Consider the following 13,505-nt stretch of genomic DNA (forward strand, 5'->3'; position numbering starts at 1 on the left):
ATAGAAGTGGTAAGAACCTCATGGAAAAAAAAAGCCCCATTTCCTGGCACTTTTGATGGAGTTAATTACCTGTAGACATTTAAATTCTTTCCCTTGCATCATTTTTATTAATTTGAAGATGTAGATGCTCAGTCATTTTGAAAAGCCACACCAGTTAACTTTATTTCTGATGTTACCGAGATGAATTTCTCTTCAGAAAGCACTCAGAAGTCACAATTAAGCTGATGCCATTAGGCCGTGATAAATCTACCCCACCCCACACCTAGGCCACCCATTTACCTGTGCAGTAAAAGCTAAAATCAGTGCTATCATATTATATTCACCCAAAAACATAACTGGGAAACTTGGTCTCAGATCCCAGTTCCTGACAGGAACTCCCAGGGTCTCAAGCAGTACCAAGTACCGAGGGTCTCTTGATACTCTTAAAAGTTACTCTTAAAAGTCAAACCTTTTGTCAAACTTCAGGGTATGTGTGTCTCACAGCACACCAGTCCCCAATGCTTCTGATGGGATTTGCAACTGCTGCTGAATACTGCAAATTGATGATCCTGGTACCAGGATCCCCCTGATGGATAACTGTAATGGTTTTATTATAGTCTATAATTTTCAGTCCCTGGTGAATTCCTGCTTCAATTTTCTGACATTTCTAATGCTTCTCTGCTGAGACAAGCTGCCATTTCAGACTTCAGGAATGAGTAGATCTCTTCCCACTCAGAGAATGGCTAGCTACAAAATAAGAGCTACTTGAATTTATAATAAAGAGTCTCAGACTCTAACACTTTTGCAGTCGAATCGCTTCAATGGAGAGGTCTAAACCCTTGAGTAATACTTAGGCTCCTTATGCTTCCAAATACCTGTACTTCTATTTTGCAACACAGTACTAAACCTCTCCTCAAGAAGAAATCAAGCCATGAGGAAAAGAAGAAACCACAGCCATGCTAGAGTTAAAAAAGAGAGCACATAATGAAAGCTGGAATCCAGCCCCTTATTGCCAGCTCTCCTTGCCTAAGTTCCCATAAACTCCAGGCCTAATCCAGTATCTTGCTTTCAGTGGGTGCTGGGAAGGGTTCAGCCCCCACTGTCCCAGGGAAGTGATAAAACCCCATGTGCCAGTTAATGCACTGCCTCTTACAGGCCCGTGCAGCAGGTGAGCAATTATCACTTGCAGTCCAGCTTAATGCTTTACAGGGTCTGAGAACTGTTTCCAATTAGCCTCAGTGTGCCATGGAAATTAACTCATTTGTGTCACCTTGGCTTGCAAGTGGACTGTGAGGGACTGGTGAAACAGCTGGAATTGAGTACAGGTGGCACTTCACCTCTCCTCCTGCTCCTTGGCACCCCTTGCACTGGATCTGGGGGGGTTATATTTGATGGAAGAAAATATGATGGAAAAACCATTTTAATCCATGACCAGGACCTGGGGGAGAGCTTGATCCATCCCCAGAGTCTTGTCTCCATGACAGTTTTCCGCACTGGTTCTCTGTGTCCCAAGAAACAGGCTTCCAAGCACTTTCCTTTGGATTATTTAGTAATCTCATGAGGCTTCTCAGCATTTGGCCTCTAAAAGCCTCTTTTTATAAAGAACTGTGTCATATGTGTGTTTTATCTGTGATCCTTGTTTAATGAATACTTTCAGACATTATGAGCTGATTTGGAGCCTGCTGTAAAACCAGCACCATTCCATCAAGCTTGCCACAGTATCGTTACTGCCAGATATTTTCTCTTAAAAGGATGTTCTGAAAGTTAATGTCAGGGCTAAAATTAGGCTTAATACTTGCAGGGATCCTTCTGTGATCTCCTGATACAACTTCAGTGCCCATGAATGGTGTGCATATCAAAGAAACTATGATCTCCTGGACAAAGACCAGGAGGACTGAGGAGCTCTCAACTCTTTTCTGAGCTTCAATATGAAGAGTTCTGTGTCATTTTGAGCACATCACCTCATCTCTCTGTGCTTCAGTTTTCTGCCTTTAGAGGTTACAGTAATCACATTTTGTTGAGATTATACAGTTAAACACATTGTGATATTATTTAATGTCAGTGTTGAAGAGATTTCTTACATTGATAGCTTGATTTTGAGCTTGGTGAATTCTGCTTACATGAGCTTCTTATAACACCTCACCCTTGAAGAAGGGAGATGAGATATTAGCAGATTGTGATTGTCTATCCATCCAAAATTATCTGTAAATGACTGATTAAACGTTAGGGATAGTGTGCCTGCATGTTATATTAGGACAAAATATAAATGATAAAGGCAGATTAAGCCCTGTTATTAAAAGTTCCATTCTACTGAAGAACTGGTTATAAAATGACTAGAGAAGGCACTTTGAATTGTTGATCCTGCTTCTGTGGCCTGTACTCTGAATGTAAGGTTATCACGTCAAGTAAGGGTAACTGTGGGGTCTGAGCTGTAGGCAGACAGCCAGAGATCTGACCTGAATTCCCAAAATTAATTGCCATTTGATTTGCTGCTTTTTTTTTTTTTCTTTGCAAGCAACACATAGCCCCAGAGAGCCCAATCCATCTAGGTCCCTCATAGGGACCAAAATGCCACAGCAGCATCATGGAAGGCTTGTGCCCCTTTCTGCAGGGATTGAATTAGCAGCATGAATGATAGGCAGGGGCTTCTGAAGCATCAGGAGCAGCAGGAGAGCTTTCGGCAGCCGAGGGCCAGAGCCCGGGGGTGGCCCTGCACCGGGGAGAGGCTGCGCTCCCAGGGAGGGGAGCTTCCCACAACTGGAAATGTCAAACTGCTTCACAAGGAGAATCCGGCCCAGGCCCAAACTTCAAATGTCAGGCCGAATCTGAACTGCCCCAAATTTGGATCTGGATGTGAAATCTGTGGCTTGGGAGCATTTCTGGTTTATATTTAAAAAGCTAATTGTCTCTTTGCCATGGGTAGCTAAGTGTCGCAAGAATGGACATGGAAGCAGCAGATTGAAATCTGTCAGGATTCTATTTTGCAGTAGTTGGAAAAAAAACCCTCTTTCCTTGATGCAGGGAACAAACTTTGCCACATCTGCAAGCCAGGGAAAATCACTGGAAACTCTGGAGTGAATAATTATACACAAATGTTTACAAAAAAATAAATAAGAAGACTGTATGCATAAGTGAAGAATAACAAATGACGTGCAGCCAAACCCCTGAATAGCTACTAAAGCCTGGGACTGGGGTATGCAATTTTCACATCATTTGCAGCCTTGGGCAGCTAGAAAGGGTGGAGAGGTGATATTAGTGTACAAGGGCTGCTCAGTACCTTGTATTTATAGTAAATTTCCAGTGGCCAGGGAAACAGATCACACAAATCCAGCCTGGGAAAGGATAGAAAATGCCCAGGATAGTTTCCTGGGTATTCCTGGCCACAAGAGAGGATTTCAGCAGTATACTCGCCTGCTTCAGGCCTGCTGTGCCCAAACCCAGACTTCTGCTTTCATTGCTGTCCCTCGCTTGCTATAAGGCCCTACAGTCTGTTCATGTTTCAGAAACATCTTCTGTGTCGTTTTTCTTTCAAGGAATGAAAGGTCTCATCTTCATGTCTTTGCTCCCAGCCTACTTACACATCCCTGAAGGATGGGGTCTCTTCTTCAGAGCCTGCAGGACTTTTGCTTTGGTTTTGTGGCTTGCAGACAGCAGCTAAAACCTGAGGTCTGGGTTCCCTGGGCAGCTTGGGTTCCTCAGGGCTCCAGCCTACCTCCAGAATCACAGCCCTCTCTCTAGGGGCTTATTTCTCTCTTGCAGAGTCTCAAGCTTGCCTGCTGCTAACCCTGAGCAAGAAAGGATTGCACGTGAGCAGAAGGGATTTCATTTCTCTCTCAAAAGGAGATGTAAGAGTGATCAGCTGCCAGGTGCAATCAACATCATTCCACTTTGGAAATGGCCTGTCCCCAGGAGGAAGAGTCCCTTGGTGATTTGCTCTTCTCAAGGCTAAAGTAATGAGTACCCAGCAGTGATAAGAGCAGTCTGAAAGCTCTACCATCTCTCAAGGAGCATGAGAAAAATCATTCCTGCTCATCTTTGGAGATAAAGGGGGATGGTAACTCTGCAGACCCACATTCATACTAAGGAGCAGAGAGCTGAGCTTCTGGAATATGACAGTATTCCTCTTTGCTCCACCCTGTGGGTTGCTGGGACCAATTTTCCATCTACTGGCCCTATGGAAAACAGAAGACAGAGAGAAAGCCAGTTTGTGAGCTATCAGAGTGAGTATCTGTAGCTTTTTCAGAGCTGGTTTTATGACAGGTTGTTTCCAGGTAACTCTTGGCTGGTGCAGGTGTTTGCCTGAGTAGACGAGACCATGGAGAGGGCTTGAGGAAGCAGATGGAAGCAGCACCCCACTTTCCCCTTGCCCTTGTGATAGTTGGCATTCAGCTGGAGCAGCTTGGTGAGAATCTCCTGGGTGATTTGTAGTGATTATATCCTGCTTATAAAAAATATATTGTGCATGTATATGGAGAAGAGCTGCTGACAGCAAATCAGAGAGTAAAGCAGAACCATATCAGTGCGTGAAACTGGCGTGCAGAAGATGATACAGTACGAATTACATTGCAGGGATTTCCTCCTTGTTACTGCACAGTAACAGGGCTCATTGCACTCATAATTTACAATATCTAGGTAGGAAAGCATGCAGGATGTGGCAGCCACATAATACTCTTCACCTTCTCCTAACTCACAGCTGACTGCCAGAGGACAAAATTACTACAAGCTGCATCTGAAAGTAAATTCAGTGTTTTAATTGCAATGTGACTGCAAGGCTGTTGGGCAAGAATTCAGTTTTAGCTAGAAATGGGAATGATCTTGGACTAGATTCTCCTCAATATTAAAGGCTATTTTGATCTGGGATTTTCAGTCAGGCCATTTGAAAACCATTTCTGTCAGGCCCAGGGTGAGATGCAAACACTCCCCCTTCCTTACCTCTCCTTCTAACTAAGTTCAACAGACATGCACATGGACACAAACCCAAATCAAAAACCTGCCAGGTGCAGCAGACTGCACTGCAATTCCCCTCCATCACTGTAAGGCTGCAGACTCTGCGCTGTCTTGCCAAGCCCCAGTGCTAACAGGGCTTCTCTGGTAACCACACTGTGCAATGCATGGCCTGCTGTAAGACCCACCCCAGCACGGCGTCAGTGGTTGGGCTGAAATGGTTTGGATCCCATGTAAATATTCAGGGCTGGTGTCAGCACCACATGGGGGATGGAAGGGAAGCCACCCATCTGTCATTCTCATGGTGACACACTTTTGAATGCACCCTTCAAGCCTGGATGCTGCTGAGGAGCAGGGGGCCACAGGGTTCTTCTCTCCCTCTCTCTGAGACAACTGAGCTCTGGAGAAGGTGTTGAAGCAAGGAACATCATCAAAAAAAAACAACTTTGAGAAAGAGAGGTAATTTTTGAGATCCTGCCTGTTCTGCAGGTTTGGAAAGTTTTATGAGCTTTTTCACTGCTTATACACACTTTTTGTTTTCTTATTTTCCATTCAGTTTTGTTTTGGGTTTTTTTATCTTCTTTTTTTCAGCTCCTTCCCTTCACATCTTCTTTCTATTCAGGGAAATGCAAAGGCAGCTTTCAGAACCAAAAAAGTGCAGAATTGACTGCCAAAGTTAAAAGTGCAATATTCCTCCAAGCCCCTACCTTGAGATTTTTCTCAGTTCTGGTCAAATAAAATCCTAAGATAATAGACTATTATTACTAGAATTTATCATTAGGTTTTCAATGAAAGAAGACCATAAATGACATAATTTTTACCAAAAATAACAAAAGCCCTCAAGTTGAATGAGAGACCCCTTTTTAATGGAAAAAGAACTTTAAACATTTTCAGCTTCTTCTAGGAGCGAATGATTGGCTTCTGCTATTTTATCTGAAACCCGGACTTGTTTAGCTTGTCAGTTTTAGAGCAGACAGCAGAAAATACTGATCTACAGCACAGGGCATGTGAGAAGGCAGTGGGCAGGATGCAACTATGAAGTTTCCTGGTTCTCAGAACTACCTGTATTATAAAGAATCTGATAACTACCAGCAGTGAGGAGATGGTACATATTTTACCAGCTTCCTTTGACCCTGTGGGCATGAAAACCTTCTGTTTTATGTGGGAGGAAGACCCAATGGCTCAGAAATAAGGATAAAACATGTTTTTCCCCAGCAGATGATGCTGAGGCTGAATCAGCAGCTGTTCCTGCATCAAATTCTTTCACATCATCACAGCTTATTCCCTTCCATGTTCATTACTTAGCATCTCTTGAAAAAAATCAACCCATCCTTGGAAAAGCTCTTTTCACTCTGCTCCTAAACTTAAGATGTAAAATCCCATTTTCTTAGAAATCCATAGGAACATTGCTACTAAGTTTTTTCAGGCTGGGATTCAGCCTGGACATTAGTGACTCTGAGAATGTCTCCTGCTCCATGGAAAGAACTGTATTGTCCCTTTAAAGCATGTCCTGATCCAGCAGCAAATGTGTGAGGTGAAAACTCATGTTCTCTTACTGTTATAGTTATTTTTTGGTATTACAGAGGTTTGTGTCAATAGGCCCTTTAATTTCTAATCTATCCAATATTTGGTTGCTTCTCTTAACTTTCCTTCTTTTTGCCTGCTGATGCTTTTGCCTGCTGTTGCAGGATCCTCACTGTTCTGTGCATCCTGAGCATAAGTGAATTTGAGTGGAGTCCCTGCCACCTGGGCTCAATAAATAGCTGTACTCATCGAGAGATATTTATAAAGGGCCAAAGCCACTGATTGTGCCTGGCTGTCAAATCAGTATCACCACTGCACTGGCATGAGAAGAGTTCAGCACTGTCTTCTTTTGCCTTTTGCTGCTTGTGTCTTCACTGTGTCTGCCTGCACAGCTGAGGCAGAAGGGCTGTGCATATTTTGCCCTGGACTGTGTACAGGGACTTCATCTCATCCACTGCAAAGAGTTAACTCCCTCCCCAATTCCCCAGTAAGAGGAGGATTTAGAAGAGATTGCAGCATCATTCTTTAGGCATACCCAGATGCTCAATATTAACATAAGCAGCTCTGTGAAGATCTTTTCCTGCTACCCATCGGGTGGGAAAAATATTTGGATGGAGTAGTGGTTTGGGTATCACTTTGCAGGTCTGGAGTTTAACTCAAATGGAAAGACATGTAGCTCCAATTACTTGATGTAATTCAGAACACAGAAGAGCCGCCTCTTGCTAAATCAGTATTTAGTTTTTGATTAGCTCTTACTTCAGCGGTAAAAGCCACAGCAAGCTGCAATCTTGAGCTTTTTTTTGAGTGTACATATGTCTGTATGTGGGGCCAAAACCTCAATCTCAGTATCCTGATCATCAGAGCAGGCACTGCAATATGACTCATAGGTGTGTATTTAGCTACAGTCTCTAATGAAAGAAGAAAAACAAGACAAGACCAAACGGGAAATTAACCAAACTCATTAAAAAATTCCAACAAAACAAACCAGCAACAAACCTCCATTCCTTTCAGCATTTTTCTGTAAGTTTTTTTTCTTTTCATCTGGCTGGGTCATGAAATTGAACTGCTCTCCTGGCAGTGTAATGCAGTTCTCATGCCACGGGCAGGTATTGTTTTGTTTAGATTTCCAACACTGTTAAAGTTGTTTGTATGCAGCCCTGTTTTCATCCATGTTGAGACTAAAAGCAACATCAACAGAGTAAAAAGTGAAAAAGAAAAATCTTTCCTTAGTGGTGCTGTTGTCCCTTTTATGACAAAGTTTTAATCTGAGCATAAACTAGGCTGATGATATTCATTAAAATTTTATTATAAATAGATGATAATCTATTCATTAAAGTAGAGAAGGGAAATAGGTGACTTGTCTGACTTGGAAAACTTCACTGACAAAGTAAGGGATTTAGTTATCTCAAAACAAGAGGGAACTTTAACTAATTCCAGGAGTACTCAGGGGCCAGAAAGGGATGTTGATAAGGAACAAAATGCTTCAGAATCTTTATAAAAATACAATGCTGTCTGAAACGTGTGAACTATTAGCTGGGAACCATAGCTGTGACTGTGTGCAGCATGATCAATAAAGCTAGGGTTTTCTAGGAGAGTAAACCTTGCTTTCCCATTTGTTCAGAACCAATTAGATTTGGAGTACTATGTGTTCCAGTGACTCAGCTGAATGCTGTACCTTGAAGAAACCTGAAATATACGGGGGAAGACACCAGGATAGATGTTTGTTGCTGTGCAAAAACCTGCAGCCCTTGATAAACAACAGAGCATGATCCCAAGCTGTCTCTGAGATTGTCTGAGCAGGAGGTTTTTCCCCACAAAGCTCCAAGGTTTGTTTTCTGTTTCTAATCATTGTGACTGCAGGCTCCATGAGTCAGGGACTGCTCTTTGTCATCCCTAGTGCCTCTGTGTGCCACAGTCCAGTTTTTCCCTCTCCCAGGTGACAAGGGAGGTCAGTCACCTCAGTCCTAAAGTTATTTCTGTTGCTCATTGTTCCTCTATTGCATTATTGGCCACTATATACATCCAAGGGAAAGAAACTGAGGTTATAAGGAGAGGTAAGAAAGAGTTGTCTGGCACAGTAAAGCTGTCTGTCTGCACAAGCTCTGCCTGTTCTTTGAATCTCTGAACTATTTTGAGTCTAAGTTTTGGCTTTATATTGCTCCAGGATTGTTCTTCATCAGTTTTCTGTGAATTTACCTCAAAACCTGGGAAAACTAAATAACTTGTGCCAGTTTTATCAACACCTTTCTAAAAACAAAACAAAAAAGCAACACCAGAAGGTCGGGCTAAATATGTTTGACAGGCCATGCTTTCCTCCTGGGCTTTAAAGTCCAGGCAGAACAGTCTATGCACAAAAATGGGGTGGTTCTCTCCCCACCCTTCCAAAATTATTTAAGCCAAATGAAGGATGCCTGATTTCCAACCTGATGCAAACTCCAGAAAAATGCGAGGCCAATTTTGCTGTGTCACAAGCTGATCCTTCGCAGATGCTGAAAAGCTAGGAAGTGCAATTATGGGAAAATTGCACTAAGGCAAACAAGCACATGCCAAGTTCTGCCATTCTGCATTACTCACCTGAGCCCCCTGATTGTGGCAGACAACACACCATCTGTATGTGCTTTGTCAGAGGGGAGAAAAAAGGTCATCCCAAGAGCAGTGCCTGAATGGAGGAGTGGGAGAAGTGGGGGTGGCACCCAAGAGCCACTGCAAAGCCATGGTGGTATCCAAGAGCTGTGAGCTAGCTCAGGATTCGTGGTTAGCAGAGACCTTCACCAGGGTAATTCCAGGCAGGGCAACCTCAGTAATACCCATGGTAGTCCCCATTGTGTTTGGCCACCAGGGCTTTCTCCAGATCCCTGGACAATGGCCTTCCTGAGCATCCTGGTGTGAAGCTCAGTTTTCATGAGAAAAGCTTTCCAGGCATTTGAAGACGCTTCCAGCCCCCTCTTGGACCGGAAATAACTCATGATCTTCTCTTCTCAGAAAAAATTACTCATATTCTGGTAATGCTGTTTCCTTACTGGGCTGGATCCCACTATTCCTGAGGTATCAAAACTCAGAAGAGAAGAAAACAAATGAGGAGATTGTAGAAGAGGATGGGGAAATGAACAAAATACTTATGCTCATTGAACATCTGAGACCGCGTGGTTTGCAGGTCCCCATTTTAGGGTGGGGTTGCCCAGCATCCCCTCCCTTGGCAGGTTTGTTGTGGGAAAAACATCTCAAAAGGTCTCACAGTGGATGGGACCTGAACAGATGAGATTAAGCAATAGCTGCACTGGTCCCTGGAGGCTTGTCTATCCTAGTGGGCTCCCGGGGGAGGCTGTCTCCCTGGCATAGCACAGCTAAGCTGCAGCGGGGTTGGAGAGCTCCCTGCCTTCAGGAGGTTACACTGAGGGCTGGCTGCCGCATTGCAGGGGGGTCATCTGCAGGGAAACCGACCCCCAGCTCCACAGGACCATGCAGGGAGGTGGGCTTGTGTCCTTTCAAAGCTTGCACACTGCAATTGCAGCTGCAGCACTTTGTCCATGTTGTCGATCCTGCCAGCACATTAGCACTCCAGTGGCTGGCAATTATCGAGGTCCCAGAGGGAGAAACTGAGGACCAAGGAACAGGGGTTTACCATTATTACTATTTACAGTAATAAACAGTGATTGGAGTAATGATCACAATAAAACTGCAGGAAAACGCTGATGATCCCTAAAACCGGGAGCTGGCATTTCAAGGTAGGCGTGGCACTTTCCTCCCTGGAGCTGAGCAACTGTGGTGAAAGGAGGAGAATTTTTGGTGCAAACTCCATCCCGAGAGAGGGTGGGTGGGCTGGGTTCCCCTCTGCCACTGCAGAAGATCCCGGCTCCCCATGCAGGCACCTGCCCAAGCCTGCAGGATGCAGCCCCTCTGCTCTGCTTGCTGCCCACGCCTGCCACAGGTGACCCTCTCTCCTTTGGGAATGAGAGCCCCGAGGGTGAGGATGGCAGTGAAGGCTGAGGAAGCTCAAGCTCTGCCTGTGAACACAAGTGATTTCTGTGTGGCTTTGTCCACATCCTCTCATGCTGGCGTTTCACAAGTATTTCAGCAAACACATTTTCTTGCAGGAATGTTGGCAGATCAGCAGAATTTAGAGAATATCCAGGGCTGGGCCCAGCTGTGTTGTGAACTTGGGAGGTGCCTGGAGTGGGGAAAAGAAGCTATGTAGCCATGTGTCATATGCCTCAACACATTTGGGTGGTGTCTGTGGAGCAGAGGGCAGGCTGGGAGACCAGCCCCACATAGAATAAATCTGCTCATGCATTGACAGAAAATGGTTATGTGAGTACCAGAAATCACGAAGCAGAAGCACCAGTGCTGGATAGTTTATTTCCCCAAGTGGGGAAACAGAATCTTTGTGAATGCCAGTGTGGGACAGGAGAGAGGTTGGGAACAGCAGGGTAGCTCAACTCAGGGAGAAGCCAGAGTGGAAATCCTGAATCCAAAGTCAAAAAGGGTCACCCTACACTCATCCCATGCCAAATATATGTGAAAAGGAGACTTTGGCACACAATAAATTATTTTTCTGATGAAAACCCTAGAAAACAGGACAATTTTGGTTTTAGCATGACACAGTAGTCTTGACTATGGGGAAAGCTTCCCTGTGCTCTGCACTCTGCTCACACTGTCAGCTGGATGGAGCTCTTGAACACATCTGGGATCCTCTTGTAACCTCTTGTAAAGTGGCTTCTTTCTGGCTCCAATCAGAACCTGGAGAATGGAAGTGAGAATAAAGCAGGAAACAAACCTCACACTCGTTCCCTTGCTTCAGAATGAGACTTTCACACTCTGCTCTTCCTATTGGGACAGTGGAGTAACCAGGGAAACAGAAAGCATTTTGCAACCTCAGAGGAAACAGAAAATCCATGATTACTTTATTAGCCTAGTAATTAACCTTTAATCCTCTTTTACTCAATACACAGGGAACAAAAATGGTTGGGCTGTAGAGGCTGCAAGAAGCCAAGTCATGGCAATGCTTGAGGGTTTATACTGTTTTGGGACTGGGAGAAATCACCCTGGCTATCTCCCCCCGCCACCCAGGGGGATACTGAAATGGCTGCCAATGCATGTGAGAAGTAGCTGATGAGGAGTTAGGGACTTACGCATGCGGAATAGGAATTTGGAGAGGATGAGTTCCTCAGAAGTATCCATCTTGTTACACATGTTCAAAATGATGAGACAGCTGAACACATCACTTTTTGGATTGTTTTTTTATGTGCTCAGAAGACTTGAGACAGACTCCTAAAGAATGTATCTGGGCAGGTGGGTGAGTTTGGATGAGAAATCATATAGATAAATTCCTGAAGACTGCTGCTAAAAACCAAGGATGTGCCTGAACTGCTCTGGAGTAAACTTTGGATGACAATTAGGACTTCTGCTCTGTTTGTCAAGTTCTGTCTGCTGGCCACCTGGAAGCTGAAGGGACATATTAGTTCCTTATTTCTCCTCAAATCATTTCACAGTCCGCTACTAGTCAGGATTGCTTGCAGACAAGAAAACCTGTGCGTGTGTAGGACCAGGGAAGGAATTAAATCTTCTACTCTGGAAGTGCCAAGACACATTTTCTTCCCTCTTCAGTAGTTTCAGCAGTGCCCCAGTGTTTTCCAAGCTGATCACATTCTAGATTTTGGGAACTGTTCTCAGGCAACAGAGAGCCCAGCACCTGCAGCCCTTGACAGCCTTGCTGCTTGCTGGGGTGCCAGGTAGGGGAAGCAGGGAAAGAAGGGCAGTGGAGCAGTTTGGCCCAGAAGCTGTGTTTGGAGAGATGGCAGGGCTCCCAATTTCTGCTCACAGAATGCAGCCTCAGAGAAGCTCACAGTATAAACTTTGGGCAGGCGTTAACCTAGTGTGCTCCTGTGCAGTGCAAATACCCCTTTGTAAGGGCAGGAGCATAAGTTCTTATACTGATTTGAAGCTGGCTGGGGGTCTAAGAGAAAATACTGGAATTGTTAGAGCTGGATCATCTCAGGTCCTATGGCAACCCTTTACTATGGTGCATAGCTGGCATGGCTCTTGTGGAGTGGCATTTCAAATAGGTCAGAAGGTGTAGGTCCAGTCTCAGAGTCAGATACTGAAGTCACAGCATCTCTTTTACATCACACAGATTTTGTTTGAAGGTAGTTTTATCTAACACAGGGGCAAATCTTACCCCTCCTGCACTGCAGAAACCCTGGGCTGAACCTGGTGACTCAGTGTATCACTGGTCTAAGGAACGTCTGGCCAGGAGGGTGAAAACTGCTGCTGTCATGCACTTTCTTTCCAAACCAACACCTGCTCTGAGATTCAGGTCATAATCTGAGGCTATATGTTTTAGTTTGGATGCCTTTGCCAGTAAAACCTGGACTTTTCTTCTTTGTCTTTAGACACACTGAAGACATTTGAGACCCTTCTTGCAATCAGCAGAGGAAAGGAAGCACAATCTGCCTCACTGATTTAGCAGTTCTGTCCCTGTATGAGATGCAGTACACCATGGAAACATCTGTTTCTCTCCAGTTAGGGACACCTTAGGGACAGCCAGCCATTGCCAGCCTAAATATCAACATTGCAAGAGTCTAAAGCCAGGCAAGGGAATCCATCCTTGGTGTTTCACGTCCAGCAGTTGGCTGGGCCATGCCCTGGGATCTGGCATGAGCCATTCCCCAGCAGGATGGTGACCTTTGCCAGGTGAACAGGGCTCTGGCTGGGGATCTTTTGCCCTGTAGTCTTTCAGGCTGCAGCTTCTTGAACAGGATAAAGCCATAGGTAAGAAAGAAGCTGGGTTTGAGGGGAAGGAAATAGGACATTAATGGACTAGCCATGAAGAATATTGCTGGTTTAGTGTTCCTTTTATTGCTTCCAGAGGAGCATGAGATAATGCTCTGACTTGCTACAGGCTAAACAACATTGTGGGTTTTAATAGCTGTCTAGAAAGGACATTTCTCCTCAGATGGGTTCAGGCAGCAAAATTTGTGTCCCTCAACAGTGAATTTTTTTTTTCTTTTGGTTTGCTATGCTTAGTCAGAGCATGGGCATGTGATCCTTTGCTCCTACAG

Source organism: Cyanistes caeruleus, chromosome 6 (genome assembly GCF_971803275.1).
Source record: "Cyanistes caeruleus chromosome 6, bCyaCae1.hap1.1, whole genome shotgun sequence".
Lineage (NCBI taxonomy): Eukaryota > Metazoa > Chordata > Aves > Passeriformes > Paridae > Cyanistes > Cyanistes caeruleus.